We start from the raw sequence: 16,498 nt of genomic DNA, 5'->3' as shown, positions 1-16,498 counted from the left end.
GAGAGAGAGAGAAAAGGGACAGATAGAGAGTGAAAAGGGACAGAAAGAGACAGAGAAAAGGGACAGAGAGAGAGAGTGAGAGAAAAGGGACTGAGAGAGAAAGAGAAAAGGTACAGCGTGAGACAAAAAGGGACAGATAGAGAGAGAAAAGAGACATAGAGAGAGAGAAAAGGGACAGAGAGAGAGAGAGAGAAAAGGGACAGATAGAGAGTGAAAAGGGACAGAAAGAGACAGAGAAAAGGGACAGGTAGAGAGTGAGAGAAAAGGGACTGAGAGGTAGAAAGAGAAAAGGGACAGCGAGAGAAAAAAAGAGGACAGATAGAGAGAGAAAAGGGACAGAAAAGAGAGAGAAAAGGGACGGAGAGAGAGAAAAGGAACAGAACGAGAGAGAGAAAAGGGACGGAGAGAGAAAGAAAACGGACAGAGAGAGTGAGAGAAAAGGGATTGAGAGAGAGAAAGAGAAAAGGGACAACGAGAGAATAAAAGGGACAGATAGAGAGAGAAAAGGGACAGAGAGAGAGAAAAGGAACAGAACGAGAGTGAGAAAAGGGAGGGAGAGAGAAAGAAAACGGACAGAGAGAGTGAGAGAAAAGGGATTGAGAGAGAGAAAGAGAAAATGGACAGCGAGAGAAAAAAAGGGACATATACAGAGAGAAAAGGGACAGAGAGAGAGAGAAAAGGGACAGAGAGAGAGTGAAAAGGGACAGAGAGAGAGAGAAAAGGGACAGAGAGAGAGTGAAAAGGCACAGAAAGAGAGAGAGAAAAGGGACAGAGAGAGAGTAAGAGAGAGAGAGAGAGAAAGAGAAAAGGGACAGTGAGACAAAATAAGGGACAGATCGAGAGTGAAAAGGGACAGAAAGAGAGAGAGAAAAGGGTCGGAGAGAGAGAAAAGGGACAGAAAGAGAGAGAGAAAAGGGACGAAGAGAGAAAGAAAAGGGACAGAGAGAGAGAGAGAGAAAAGGTACTGAGAGAGAGAGAGAAAAGGTACTGAGAGAGAGAAAGAGAAAAGGGACAGCGAGAGAAAAAAAGGGACAGAGAGAGAGAGAACAGGGACTGAGAGAGAGAAAGAAAAGGGACAGCGAGAGAAAAAAAGGGACAGATAGAGAGAGAAAAGGGACTGAAAGAGAGAGAGAAAAGGGACGGAGAGAGAGAATAGGGACAGAAAGAGAGAGAGAGAGAAAAGGGACAGAGAGAGAGAAAGAAAAGGGACAGACAGAGCGAAAAGGGACAGAAAGCGAGAGAGAAAAGGGACGGAGAGAGAAAGAAAAGGGACAGAGAGAGAGTGAGAGAAAAGGGACTGAGAGAGAGAAAGAGAAAAGGGACAGCGAGAGAAAAAAAGGTACAGTTAGAGAGAGAAATGGGACAGAGAGAGATAGAAAAGGGACATAGAAAGAGAGTGAAAGGGGACAGAGAGAGAGAGAGAAAAGGAACAGATAGAGAGTGAAAAGGGACAGAAAGAGACAGAGAAAAGGACAGAAAGAAAGAGTGAGAGAAAAGGGACTGTGATAGAGAAAGAGAAAAGGGACAGCGATACAAAAAAAAGGACAGATAGGGAGAGAAAAGGGACAGAAAGAGAGAGAGAAAAGGGACGGAGAGAGAGAAAAGGAACAGAACGAGAGAGAGAAAAGGGACAGCGAGAGAAAAAAAGGGACAGATACAGCGAGAAAAGGGACAGATAGAGAGTGAAAAAGGACAGATAGAGAGTGAAAAGGGACAGAAAGAGAGAGAGAAAAGGGACTGAGAGAGAGAAAGAAAAAAGGGACAGCGAGAGAAAAAAAGGAACAGATACAGAGAAAAGGGACAGAGAGAGAGAAAAGGGACAGAGAGAGAGAGAGAGAGAAAAGGGACAGAGAGAGAGAGAAAAGGGACAGACAGAGAGAGAGAGAAGGGACAGAGAGAGAGAGTGAGAGAAAAGGGACTGAGAGAGAGAAAGAGAAAAGGGACAGCGAGACAAAAAAAGGGACAGATAGAGAGAGAAAAGGGACAGAAAGAGAGAGAGAAAAGGGACGGAGAGAGAGAAAAGGGACAGAAAGAGAGAGAGACAAAGGACAACGAGAGAAAGAAAAGGGACAGAGAGAGAGAGTGAGAGAAAATGGACTAAGAGAGAGAAAGAGAAAAGGGACAGCGAGAGAAAAAAAAGACAGATAGAGAGAGAAAAGGGACAGAAAGAGAGAGAGAAAAGGGACGGAGAGAGAAATAAAATAGACAGAGAGAGAGAGTGAGAGAAAAGGGACTGAGAGACAAAGAGAAAAGGGACAGCGAGAGAAAAAAAAGGACAGATAGAGAGAGAAAAGGGACAGAAAGAGAGAGAGAAAAGGGACTGAGAGAGAGAAAGAGAAAAGGGACAGCGAGAGAAAAAAAGGGACAGATAGAGAGAGAAAAGGGACAGAAAGAGAGAGAGAAAAGGGACAGAGAGAGAGAGTGAGAGAAAAGGGACTGAGAGAGAGAAAGAGAAAAGGGACAGTGAGACAAAATAAGGGAAAGATCGAGACAGAAAAGGGACAGAAAGAGAGAGAGAAAAGGGACGGAGAGAGAGAAAAGGGACAGAAAGAGAGAGAAAAGTGACGGAGACAGAAAGAAAAGGGACAGAGAGAGAGAGTGAGAGAAAAGGTACTGAGAGAGAGAAAGAGTAAAGGGACAGCGAGAGAAAAAAAGGTACAGATAGAGAGAGAAAAGGGACAGAAAGAGAGACAGAAAAGGGACTGAGGGAGAGAAAGAGAAAAGGGACAGCGAGAGAAAAAAAGGGACAGATAGAGAGAGAAAAGGGACAGAAAGAGAGACAGAAAAGGGACGGAGAGAGAGAAATGGGACAGAAAGAGAGAGAGAGTGAGATAATTTGGACTGAGAAAGAGAAAGAGAAAAGGGACAGCGAGAGAAAAAAAGGGACAGATAGAGAGAGAAATGGGACAGAGAGAGAGAGAGATAAAAGGGACAGAGAGAGAGAGAGAAAAGGGACAGATAGAGAGTGAAAAGGGACAGATGAGACAGAGAAAAGGGACAGAGAGAGAGAGTGAGAGAAAAGGGACTGAGAGAGAAAGAGAAAAGGGACAGCGAGAGAAAGAAAGGGACAGATAGAGATAGAAAAGGGACAGAAAGAAAGAGAAAAAAAGGACAGCAAGAGAGTGAGAAAAGGGACGGAGAGAGAAAGAAACGGGACAGAGAGAGAGAGTGAGAGAAAAGGGACTGAGAGAGAGAAAGAGAAAAATCACAGCGAGAGAAAAAAAGGGACAGATAGAGAGAGAAACGGGACAGAAAGAGAGAGACAAAAGGGACGAGGGAGACAAAAGGGACAGAAAGAGAGAGAGAAAAGGGACGGAGAGAGAAGGAAAAGGGACAGCGAGAGAAAAAAATGGACAGATAGAGAGAGAAATGGGACAGAGAGAGAGTGAGTGAGAGAAAAGGGACTGAGAGAGAGAAGGAGAAAAGGGACAGGGAGAGAAAAAAAGGGACAGATAGAGAGAGAAAAGGGACAGAAAGAGAGAGAGACAAGGGACGGAGAGAGACAAAAGGGACAGTAAGAGAGAGAGAAAAGGGACGGAGAGAGAAAGAAAAGGAACAGAGAGAGAGAGTGAGATAAAATGGCTGAGAGAGAGAAAGAAAAAAGGGACAGCGACAGAAAAAAAGGGACAGATAGAGAGAGAAAAGGCACAGAAAGAGAGTGATAAGCGACAGAAAGAGAGAGAGAAAAGAGACTGAGGGAGAGAAATAGAAAAGGGACAGCGAGAGAAAAAAAACGACAGATGGAGAGAGAAAAGGGACAGAAATAGAGACAGAAAAGGGACGGAGAGAGAGAAAAGGGACAGAAAGAGAGAGAGAAAAGGGACGGAGAGAGAAAGAAAAGGAACAGAGAGAGAGAGTGAGATAAAATGGTCTGAGAGAGAGAAAGAGAAAAGGGACAGCGAGAGAAAAAAAGGGACAGATAGAGAGAGAAACGGGACAGAAAGAGAGAGACAAAAGGGACGGACAGAGACAAAAGGGACAGAAAGAGAGAGAAAAGGGACGGAGAGAGATAAAAAGGGACAGAGAGAGAGAGTGATAGAAAAGGTACTGAGAGAGAGAAAGAGAAAAGGGACAGCGAGAGAAAAAAAGGGACAGATAGGGAGAGAAAAGGGACAGAAAGAGAGACAGAAAAGGGACGGAGAGAGAAAGAAAAGGGACAGAGAGTGAGAGTGAGATAAATTGGACTGAGAAAGAGTAAGAGAAAAGGGACAGCGAGAGAAAAAAAGGGACAGATAGAGAGAGAAATGGGACAGAGAGAGAGAGAGAAAAGGGACAGAGAGAGAGAGAGAGAAAAGGGACAGATAGAGAGTGAAACGGGACAGAAAGAGACAGAGAAAAGGGACAGAGAGAGAGAGTGAGAGAAAAGGGACTGAGAGAGAAAGAGAAAAGGGACAGCGAGAGAAAAAAAGGGACAGATACAGATAGAAAAGGGACAGAAAGAAAGAGAGAAAAGGGACAGAAAGAGACAGAGAAAAGGACAGAGAGAAAGAGTGAGAGAAAAGGGTCTGAGATAGAGAAAGAGAAAAGGGACAGCGATACAAAAAAAGGAAAGAGAGAGAGAGAAAAGTGCGGAGAGAGAGAAAAGGAACAGAACGAGAGAGAGAAAAGGGACGGAGAGAGAAAGAAAAGGGACAGAAGAATTAGAGAAAAGGGACTGAGAGAAAGAAAGAGAAAAGGGCCAGCGAGAGAAAAAAGGGACAGATACAGAGAGAAAAGGGACAGAGAGAGAGAGAAAAGGGACAGAGAGAGAGATAAAAGGGACGGATAGAGTGTGAAAAGGGACAGAGAGAGAGAGAGAGACAAAATGGACAGAGAGAGAGAGAAAAGGGACAGAGAGAGAGAGAGAAAAGGCACAGATAGAGAGTGAAAAGGGACAGAAAGAGAGAGAGAAAAGGGATAGAGAGAGAGTGAGTGAGAGAAAAGGGACTGAGAGAGAAAAAGAGAAAAGGGACAGCGAGACAAAAAAAGGGACAGATAGAGAGAGAAAAGGGACATAGAAAGAGAGTGAAAAATGACAACGAGAGAAAGAAAATGGACAGAGAGAGAGAGTGAGAGAAAATGGACTGAGAGAGAGAAAGAGAAAAGGGACAGCGATAGAAAAAAAGGGACAGATAGAGAGAGAAAAGGGACAGAAAGAGAGAGAGAAAAGGGACTGAGAGAGAGAAAGAGAAAAGGGACAGCGAGAGAAAAAAAGGGACAGATAGAGAGAGAAAAGGGACAGAAAGAGAGAGACAAGGGACGGAGAGAGAAAGAAAAGGGACAGAGAGAGAGTGAGAGAAAAGGGACTGAGAGAGAGAAAGAGAAAAGGGACAGCGAGAGAAAAAAAGGGACAGACAGAGAGACAAAAGGGACAGAGAGAGAGAGAATAGGGACAGATAGAGAGTGAAAAGGGACAGAAAGAGAGAGAGAAAAGGGATTGAGAGAGAGAAAGAGAAAAGGAGCAGCGAGAGAAAAAAAGGGACAGATAGAGAGTGAAAGGGGACAGAGAGAGAGAGAGAAAAGGGACAGATAGAGAGTGAAAAGGGACAGAAAGAGACAGAGAAAAGGGACAGAGAGAGAGAGTGAGAGAAAAGGGACTGAGAGAGAAAGAGAAAAGGTACAGCGTGAGACAAAAAGGGACAGATAGAGAGAGAAAAGAGACATAGAGAGAGAGAAAAGGGACAGAGAGAGAGAGAGAGAAAAGGGACAGATAGAGAGTGAAAAGGGACAGAAAGAGACAGAGAAAAGGGACAGGTAGAGAGTGAGAGAAAAGGGACTGAGAGGTAGAAAGAGAAAAGGGACAGCGAGAGAAAAAAAGAGGACAGATAGAGAGAGAAAAGGGACAGAAAAGAGAGAGAAAAGGGACGGAGAGAGAGAAAAGGAACAGAACGAGAGAGAGAAAAGGGACGGAGAGAGAAAGAAAACGGACAGAGAGAGTGAGAGAAAAGGGATTGAGAGAGAGAAAGAGAAAAGGGACAACGAGAGAATAAAAGGGACAGATAGAGAGAGAAAAGGGACAGAGAGAGAGAAAAGGAACAGAACGAGAGTGAGAAAAGGGAGGGAGAGAGAAAGAAAACGGACAGAGAGAGTGAGAGAAAAGGGATTGAGAGAGAGAAAGAGAAAATGGACAGCGAGAGAAAAAAAGGGACATATACAGAGAGAAAAGGGACAGAGAGAGAGAGAAAAGGGACAGAGAGAGAGTGAAAAGGGACAGAGAGAGAGAGAAAAGGGACAGAGAGAGAGTGAAAAGGCACAGAAAGAGAGAGAGAAAAGGGACAGAGAGAGAGTAAGAGAGAGAGAGAGAGAAAGAGAAAAGGGACAGTGAGACAAAATAAGGGACAGATCGAGAGTGAAAAGGGACAGAAAGAGAGAGAGAAAAGGGTCGGAGAGAGAGAAAAGGGACAGAAAGAGAGAGAGAAAAGGGACGAAGAGAGAAAGAAAAGGGACAGAGAGAGAGAGAGAGAAAAGGTACTGAGAGAGAGAGAGAAAAGGTACTGAGAGAGAGAAAGAGAAAAGGGACAGCGAGAGAAAAAAAGGGACAGAGAGAGAGAGAACAGGGACTGAGAGAGAGAAAGAAAAGGGACAGCGAGAGAAAAAAAGGGACAGATAGAGAGAGAAAAGGGACTGAAAGAGAGAGAGAAAAGGGACGGAGAGAGAGAATAGGGACAGAAAGAGAGAGAGAGAGAAAAGGGACAGAGAGAGAGAAAGAAAAGGGACAGACAGAGCGAAAAGGGACAGAAAGCGAGAGAGAAAAGGGACGGAGAGAGAAAGAAAAGGGACAGAGAGAGAGTGAGAGAAAAGGGACTGAGAGAGAGAAAGAGAAAAGGGACAGCGAGAGAAAAAAAGGTACAGTTAGAGAGAGAAATGGGACAGAGAGAGATAGAAAAGGGACATAGAAAGAGAGTGAAAGGGGACAGAGAGAGAGAGAGAAAAGGAACAGATAGAGAGTGAAAAGGGACAGAAAGAGACAGAGAAAAGGACAGAAAGAAAGAGTGAGAGAAAAGGGACTGTGATAGAGAAAGAGAAAAGGGACAGCGATACAAAAAAAGGGACAGATAGGGAGAGAAAAGGGACAGAAAGAGAGAGAGAAAAGGGACGGAGAGAGAGAAAAGGAACAGAACGAGAGAGAGAAAAGGGACAGCGAGAGAAAAAAAGGGACAGATACAGCGAGAAAAGGGACAGATAGAGAGTGAAAAAGGACAGATAGAGAGTGAAAAGGGACAGAAAGAGAGAGAGAAAAGGGACTGAGAGAGAGAAAGAAAAAAGGGACAGCGAGAGAAAAAAAGGAACAGATACAGAGAAAAGGGACAGAGAGAGAGAAAAGGGACAGAGAGAGAGAGAGAGAGAAAAGGGACAGAGAGAGAGAGAAAAGGGACAGACAGAGAGAGAGAGAAGGGACAGAGAGAGAGAGTGAGAGAAAAGGGACTGAGAGAGAGAAAGAGAAAAGGGACAGCGAGACAAAAAAAGGGACAGATAGAGAGAGAAAAGGGACAGAAAGAGAGAGAGAAAAGGGACGGAGAGAGAGAAAAGGGACAGAAAGAGAGAGAGACAAAGGACAACGAGAGAAAGAAAAGGGACAGAGAGAGAGAGTGAGAGAAAATGGACTAAGAGAGAGAAAGAGAAAAGGGACAGCGAGAGAAAAAAAAGACAGATAGAGAGAGAAAAGGGACAGAAAGAGAGAGAGAAAAGGGACGGAGAGAGAAATAAAATAGACAGAGAGAGAGAGTGAGAGAAAAGGGACTGAGAGACAAAGAGAAAAGGGACAGCGAGAGAAAAAAAAGGACAGATAGAGAGAGAAAAGGGACAGAAAGAGAGAGAGAAAAGGGACTGAGAGAGAGAAAGAGAAAAGGGACAGCGAGAGAAAAAAAGGGACAGATAGAGAGTGAAAAGGGATAGAAAGAGACAGAGAAAAGAGACAGAGAGAGAGAGTGAGAGAAAAGGGACTGAGAGAGAGAAAGAGAAAAGGGACAGCGAGAGAAAAAAAGGGACAGATACAGAGAGAAAAGGGACAGAGAGAGAGAGAAAAGGGACAGAGAGAGAGAAAAGGAACAGAACGAGAGTGAGAAAAGGGAGGGAGAGAGAAAGAAAACGGACAGAGAGAGTGAGAGAAAAGGGATTGAGAGAGAGAAAGAGAAAATGGACAGCGAGAGAAAAAAAGGGACATATACAGAGAGAAAAGGGACAGAGAGAGAGAGAAAAGGGACAGAGAGAGAGTGAAAAGGGACAGAGAGAGAGAGAAAAGGGACAGAGAGAGAGTGAAAAGGCACAGAAAGAGAGAGAGAAAAGGGACAGAGAGAGAGTAAGAGAGAGAGAGAGAGAAAGAGAAAAGGGACAGTGAGACAAAATAAGGGACAGATCGAGAGTGAAAAGGGACAGAAAGAGAGAGAGAAAAGGGTCGGAGAGAGAGAAAAGGGACAGAAAGAGAGAGAGAAAAGGGACGAAGAGAGAAAGAAAAGGGACAGAGAGAGAGAGAGAGAAAAGGTACTGAGAGAGAGAGAGAAAAGGTACTGAGAGAGAGAAAGAGAAAAGGGACAGCGAGAGAAAAAAAGGGACAGAGAGAGAGAGAACAGGGACTGAGAGAGAGAAAGAAAAGGGACAGCGAGAGAAAAAAAGGGACAGATAGAGAGAGAAAAGGGACTGAAAGAGAGAGAGAAAAGGGACGGAGAGAGAGAATAGGGACAGAAAGAGAGAGAGAAAAGGGACAGAGAGAGAGAAAGAAAAGGGACAGACAGAGCGAAAAGGGACAGAAAGCGAGAGAGAAAAGGGACGGAGAGAGAAAGAAAAGGGACAGAGAGAGAGTGAGAGAAAAGGGACTGAGAGAGAGAAAGAGAAAAGGGACAGCGAGAGAAAAAAAGGTACAGTTAGAGAGAGAAATGGGACAGAGAGAGATAGAAAAGGGACAGAGAGAGAGTGAAAAGGGAGAGAAAGAGAGAGAGAGAAATGGGACAGATAGAGAGAGTGAGAGAAAAGGGACTGAGAGAGAGAAAGAAAAGGGACAGCGAGAGAACAAAAGGGACAGATAGAGAGAGAAAAGGGACTGAAAGAGAGAGAGAAAAGGGACGGAGAGAGTGAAAAGGGACAGAAAGAGAGAGAGAAAAGGGACAGAAAGAGAGAGAGAAAAGGGACAGCGAGAGAGAGAGAAAAGGGACAGAGAGAGAGAGAGAAAAGGTACTGAGAGAGAGTGAAAAGGGAGAGAAAGAGAGAGAGAGAAATGGGACATATAGAGAGAGTGAGAGAAAAGGGACTGAGAGAGAGAAAGAAAAGGGACAGCGAGAGAAAAAAAGGGACAGATAGAGAGAGAAAAGGGACTGAAAGAGAGAGAGAAAAGGGACGGAGAGAGAGAAAGAAAAGGGAAAGACAGAGCGAAAAGGGACAGAAAGCGAGAGAGAAAAGGGACGGAGAGAGAAAGAAAATGGACAGAGAGAGAGTGAGAGAAAAGGGACTGAGATAGAGAAAGAGAAAAGGGACAGCGAGAGAAAAAAAGGGACAGATAGAGAGAGAAAAGGGACAGAGAGAGAGAGAAAAGGGACAGATAGAGAGTGAAAAGGGACAGAAAGAGAGAGAGAAAAGGGACTGAGAGAGAGAAAGAGAAAAGGGACAGCGAGAGAAAAAAAGGGACAGATAGAGAGTGAAAGGGGACAGAGAGAGAGAGAGAAAAGAGACAGATAGAGAGTGAAAAGGGACAGAAAGAGACAGAGAAAAGGGACAGAGAGAGAGAGTGAGAGAAAAGGGACTGAGAGAGAAAGAGAAAAGGGACAGCTAGAGAAACAAAGGGACAGATAGAGAGAGAAAAGGGACAGAAAGAGAGTGAAAAGGGACAGAAAGAGAGAGAGAAAAGGGACAGAGAGAGAGAGAAAAGGGACAGTTAGAGAGTGAAAAGGGACAGAAAGAGAGAGAGAAAAGGGACAGAGAGAGAGAGTGAGAGAAAAGGGGCTGAGAGAGAGAAAGAAAAGGGACAGCGTGAGAAAAAATTGGACAGATAGAGAGAGAAATGGGACAGAGAGAGAGAGAGAAAAGGGACAGAGAGAGAGAGAGAGAGAAAAGGGACAGATAGAGAGTGAAACGGGACAGAAAGAGACAGAGAAAAGGGACAGAGAGAGAGAGTGAGAGAAAAGGGACTGAGAGAGAAAGAGAAAAGGGACAGCGAGGGAAAAAAAAGGGACAGATAGAGATAGAAAAGGGACAGAAAGAAAGAGAGAAAAGGGACAGCAAGAGAGTGAGAAAATGGACGGAGAGAGAAAGAAACGGGACAGAGAGAGAGTAAGAGAAAAGGGACAGCGAGAGAAAAAAGGAACAGATAGAGAGAGAAAAGGGACATAGAGAGAGAGTGAAAGGGGACAGAGAGAGAGAGAAAAGGGACAGAAAGAGACAGAGAAAAGGACAGAGAGAAAGAGTGAGAGAAAAGGGTCTGAGATAGAGAAAGAGAAAAGGGACAGCGATACACAAAAACGGACAGATAGAGAGAGAAAAGGGACAGAAAGAGAGAGAGAAAAGGGACGGAGAGAGAAAGAAAAGGGACAGAGAGAGTGAGAGAAAAGGGACTGAGAGAGAGAAAGAGAAAAGGGACAGCGAGAGAAAAAAAGGGACAGATAGAGAGAGAAATGGGACAGAGAGATATAGAAAAGGGACAGAGAGAGAGTGAAAAGGGAGAGAAAGAGAGAGAGAGAAATGGGACGGATAGAGAGAGTGAGAGAAAAGGGACTGAGAGAGAGAAAGAAAAGGGACAGCGAGAGAACAAAAGGGACAGATAGAGAGAGAAAAGGGACTGAAAGAGAGAGAGAAAAGGGACGGAGAGAGTGAAAAGGGACAGAAAGAGAGAGAGAAAAGGGACAGAAAGAGAGAGAGAAAAGGGACAGCGAGAGAGAGAGAAAAGGGACAGAGAGAGAGAGAGAAAAGGGACAGAGAGAGAGTGAAAAGGGAGAGAAAGAGAGAGAGAGAAATGGGACATATAGAGAGAGTGAGAGAAAAGGGACTGAGAGAGAGAAAGAGAAAAGGGACAGCGAGAGAAAAAAAGGGACAGATAGAGAGTGAAAGGGGACAGAGAGAGAGAGAGAAAAGAGACAGATAGAGAGTGAAAAGGGACAGAAAGAGACAGAGAAAACGGACAGAGAGAGAGAGTGAGAGAAAAGGGACTGAGAGAGAAAGATAAAAGGGACAGCGAGAGAAACAAAGGGACAGATAGAGAGAGAAAAGGGACAGAAAGAGAGTGAAAAGGGACAGAAAGAGAGAGAGAAAAGGGACAATGAGAGAGAGAAAAGGGACAGATAGAGAGTGAAAAGGGACAGAAAGAGACAGAGAAAAGGGACAGAGAGAGAGTGAAAAGGGACAGAAAGAGAGAGAGAAAAGGGACAGAGAGAGAAAGTGAGAGAAAAGGGGCTGAGAGAGAGAAAGAAAAGGGACAGCGAGAGAAAAAAAGGGACAGATAGAGAGAGAAATGGGACAGAGAGAGGGAGAGAAAAGGGACAGAGAGAGAGAGAGAGAGAGAGAGAGAAAAGGGACCGACAGAGAGTGAAAACGGACAGATAGAGAGACAGAAAAGGGACAGAGAGGGAGAGTGAGAGAAAAGGGACTGAGAGACAGAAAGAGAAAAGGGACAGCGAGAGAAAAAAGGGACAGATAGAGAGAGAAAAGGGACAGAAAGAGAGAGAGAAATGGGACAGAGAGAGAGAGAAAAGGGACAGAGAGAGAGAGAAAAGGGACAGAGAGAGAGGGAAAAGGGACAGAGAGAGAGAGAAAAGGGACAGAAAGAGAGAGAGAAAAGGGACAGAAAGAGAGAGAGAAAAGGGACAGAAAGAAAGAGAGAAAAGGGACAGCGAGAGAGAGAGAAAAGGGACACAGAGAGAGAGAGAAAAGGGACAGAGAGAGAGTGAAAAGGGAGAGAAAGAGAGAGAGAGAAATGGGACTGAGAGAGAGAAAGAAAAGGGACAGCGAGAGAAAAAAAGGGACAGATAGAGAGAGAAAAGGGACTGAAAGAGAGAGAGAAAAGGGACGGAGAGAGAGAAAGAAAAGGGACAGACAGAGCGAAAAGTGACAGAAAGCGAGAGAGAAAAGGGACGGAGAGAGAAAGAAAAGGGACAGAGAGAGAGTGAGAGAAAAGCGACTGAGAGAGAGAAAGAGAAAAGGGACAGCGAGAGAAAAAAAGGGACAGACAGAGAGAGAAAAGGGACCGAGAGTGAGAGAATAGGGACAGATAGAGAGTGAAAAGGGACAGAAAGAGAGAGAGAAAAGGGACTGAGAGAGAGAAAGAGAAAAGGAGCAGCGAGAGAAAAAAAGGGACAGATAGAGAGTGAAAAGGGACAGAAAGAGACAGAGAAAAGGGACAGAGAGAGAGAGTGAGAGAAAAGGGACTGAGAGAGAAAGAGAAAAGGTACAGCGTGAGAAAAAAAGGGACAGATAGAGAGAGAAAAGAGACAGAGAGAGAGAGAAAAGGGACAGAGAGAGAGAGAGAGAAAAGGGACAGAAAGAGACAGAGAAAAGGGACAGGGAGAGAGTTAGAGAAAAGGGACAGGGAGAGAGTGAGAGAAAAGGGACTGAGAGGTAGAAAGAGAAAAGGGACAGCGAGAGAAAAAAAGGGACAGAAAAGAGAGAGAAAAGGGATGGAGAGAGAGAAAAGGAACAGAACGAGAGAGAGAAAAGGGACGGAGAGAGAAAGAAAACGGACAGAGAGAGTGAGAGAAAAGGGATTGAGAGAGAGAAAGAGAAAAGGGACAACGAGAGAAAAAAAGGGACAGATAGAGAGAGAAAAGGGACAGAGAGAGAGAAAAGGAACAGAACGAGAGAGAGAAAAGGGACGGAGAGAGAAAGAAAACGGACAGAGAGAGTGAGAGAAAAGGGATTGAGAGAGAGAAAGAGAAAATGGACAGCGAGAGAAAAAAAGGGACAGATACAGAGAGAAAAGGGACAGAGAGAGAGAGAAAAGGGACAGAGAGAGAGTGAAAAGGGACAGAGAGAGAGAGAAAAGGGACAGAGAGAGAGTGAAAAGGCACAGAAAGAGAGAGAGAAAAGGGACAGAGAGAGAGTAAGAGAGAGAGAGAGAGAAAGAGAAAAGGGAAAGTGAGACAAAATAAGGGACAGATCGAGAGTGAAAAGGGACAGAAAGAGTGAGAGAAAAGGGTCGGAGAGAGAGAAAAGGGACAGAAAGAGAGAGAGAAAAGGGACGAAGAGAGAAAGAAAAGGGACAGAGAGAGAGAGAGAGAAAAGGTACTGAGAGAGAGAGAGAAAAGGTACTGAGAGAGAGAAAGAGAAAAGGGACAGCGAGAGAAAAAAAGGGACAGAGAGAGAGAGAACAGGGACTGAGAGAGAGAAAGAAAAGGGACAGCGAGAGAAAAAAAGGGTCAGATAGAGAGAGAAAAGGGACTGAAAGAGAGAGAGAAAAGGGACGGAGAGAGAGAATAGGGACAGAAAGAGAGAGAGAAAAGGGACAGAGAGAGAGAAAGAAAAGGGACAGACAGAGCGAAAAGGGACAGAAAGCGAGAGAGAAAAGGGACGGAGAGAGAAAGAAAAGGGACAGAGAGAGAGTGAGAGAAAAGGGACTGAGAGAGAGAAAGAGAAAAGGGACAGCGAGAGAAAAAAAGGGACAGATAGAGAGAGAAAAGGGAGAGAGAGAGATAGAAAAGGGACAGAGAGAGAGTGAAAAGGGAGAGAAAGAGAGAGAGAGAAATGGGACAGATAGAGAGAGTGAGAGAAAAGGGACTGAGAGAGAGAAAGAAAAGGGACAGCGAGAGAACAAAAGGGACAGATAGAGAGAGAAAAGGGACTGAAAGAGAGAGAGAAAAGGGACGGAGAGAGTGAAAAGGGACAGAAAGAGAGAGAGAAAAGGGACAGAAAGAGAGAGAGAAAAGGGACAGCGAGAGAGAGAGAAAAGGGACAGAGAGAGAGAGAGAAAAGGGACAGAGAGAGAGTGAAAAGGGAGAGAAAGAGAGAGAGAGAAATGGGACATATAGAGAGAGTGAGAGAAAAGGGACTGAGAGAGAGAAAGAAAAGGGACAGCGAGAGAAAAAAAGGGACAGATAGAGAGAGAAAAGGGACTGAAAGAGAGAGAGAAAAGGGACGGAGAGAGAGAAAGAAAAGGGAAAGACAGAGCGAAAAGGGACAGAAAGCGAGAGAGAAAAGGGACGGAGAAAGAAAGAAAATGGACAGAGAGAGAGTGAGAGAAAAGGGACTGAGATAGAGAAAGAGAAAAGGGACAGCGAGAGAAAAAAAGGGACAGATAGAGAGAGAAAAGGGACAGAGAGAGAGAGAAAAGGGACAGATAGAGAGTGAAAAGGGACAGAAAGAGAGAGAGAAAAGGGACTGAGAGAGAGAAAGAGAAAAGGGACAGCGAGAGAAAAAAAGGGACAGATAGAGAGTGAAAGGGGACAGAGAGAGAGAGAGAAAAGAGACAGATAGAGAGTGAAAAGGGACAGAAAGAGACAGAGAAAAGGGACAGAGAGAGAGAGTGAGAGAAAAGGGACTGAGAGAGCCTGAGAAAAGGGACAGCGAGAGAAACAAAGGGACAGATAGAGAGAGAAAAGGGACAGAAAGAGAGTGAAAAGGGACAGAAAGAGAGAGAGAAAAGGGACAGAGAGAGAGAGAAAAGGGACAGATAGAGAGTGAAAAGGGACAGAAAGAGACAGAGAAAAGGGACAGAGAGAGAGTGAGAGAAAAGGGACTGAGAGAGAGTGAAAAGGGACAGAAAGAGAGAGAGAAAAGGGACAGAGAGAGAGAGTGAGAGAAAAGGGGCTGAGAGAGAGAAAGAAAAGGGACAGCGAGAGAAAAAAAGGGACAGATAGAGAGAGAAATGGGAAGAGAGAGAGAGAGAAAAGGGACAGAGAGAGAGAGTGAGAGAAAAGGGACTGAGAGAGAAAGAGAAAAGGGACAGCGAGAGAGAAAAAAGGGACAGATAGAGAGTGAAACGGGACAGAAAGAGACAGAGAAAAGGGACAGAGAGAGAGAGTGAGAGAAAAGGGACTGAGAGAGAAAGAGAAAAGGGACAGCGAGAGAGAAAAAAGGGACAGATAGAGATAGAAAAGGGACAGAAAGAAAGAGAGAAAAGGGACAGCAAGAGAGTGAGAAAAGGGACGGAGAGAGATAGAAACGGGACAGAGAGAGAGTAAGAGAAAAGGGACAGCGAGAGAAAAAAGGAACAGATAGAGAGAGAAAAGGGACATAGAGAGAGAGTGAAAGGGGACAGAGAGAGAGAGAAAAGGGACAGAAAGAGACAGAGAAAAGGACAGAGAGAAAGAGTGAGAGAAAAGGGTCTGAGATAGAGAAAGAAAAAAGGGACAGCGATACAAAAAAAGGAAAGAGAGAGAGAGAAAAGGGCGGAGAGAGAGAAAAGGAACAGAACGAGAAAGAGAAAAGGGACGGAGAGAGAAAGAAAAGGGACAGAAGAATGAGAGAAAAGGGACTGAGAGAAAGAATGAGAAAAGGGACAGCGAGAGAAAAAAGGGACAGATACAGAGAGAGAAGGGACAGAGACAGAGAGAAAAGGGACAGATAGAGAGTGAAAAGGGACAGAGAGAGAGAGAAAAGGACAGAGAGAAAGAGTGAGAGAAAGGGGACTGAGATAGAGAAAGAGAAAAGGGACAGCGATACACAAAAACGGACAGATAGAGAGAGAAAAGGGACAGAAAGAGAGAGAGATAAGGGACGGAGAGAGAAAGAAAAGGGACAGAGAGAGTGAGAGAAAAGGGACTGAGAGAGAGAAAGAGAAAAGGGACAGCGAGAGAAAAAAAGGGACAGATAGAGAGAGAAATGGGACAGAGAGAGATAGAAAAGGGACAGAGAGAGTGAAAAGGGACAGAAAGAGAGAGAGATAAGGGACAGAAAGAGAGAGAGAAAAGGGACAGCGAGAGAGAGAGAAAAGGGACAGAGAGAGAGAGAGAAAAGGGACAGAGAGAGAGTGAAAAGGGAGAGAAAGAGAGAGAGAGAAATGGGACATATAGAGAGAGTGAGAGAAAAGGGACTGAGAGAGAGAAAGAAAAGGGACAGCGAGAGAAAAAAAGGGACAGATAGAGAGAGAAAAGGGACTGAAAGAGAGAGAGAAAAGGGACGGAGAGAGAGAAAGAAAAGGGAAAGACAGAGCGAAAAGGGACAGAAAGCGAGAGAGAAAAGGGACGGAGAGAGAAAGAAAATGGACAGAGAGTGAGAGAAAAGGGACTGAGATAGAGAAAGAGAAAAGGGACAGCGAGAGAAAAAAAGGGACAGATAGAGAGAGAAAAGGGACAGAGAGAGAGAGAGAAAAGGGACAGAGAGAGAGAAAGAGAAAAGGGACAGCGAGAGAAAAAAAGGGACAGATAGAGAGTGAAAGGGGACAGAGAGAGAGAGAGAAAAGAGACAGATAGAGAGTGAAAAGGGACAGAAAGAGACAGAGAAAAGGGACAGAGAGAGAGAGTGAGAGAAAAGGGACTGAGAGAGAAAGAGAAAAGGGACAGCGAGAGAAACAAAGGGACAGATAGAGAGAGAAAAGGGACAGAAAGAGAGTGAAAAGGGACAGAAAGAGAGAGAGAAAAGGGACAGAGAGAGAGAGAAAAGGGAC

Source organism: Chiloscyllium punctatum, chromosome 6, assembly GCF_047496795.1.
Source record: "Chiloscyllium punctatum isolate Juve2018m chromosome 6, sChiPun1.3, whole genome shotgun sequence".
NCBI classification, from domain to species: Eukaryota; Metazoa; Chordata; class Chondrichthyes; order Orectolobiformes; family Hemiscylliidae; genus Chiloscyllium; species Chiloscyllium punctatum.
Note: the sequence above shows the minus strand (reverse complement) of the source record.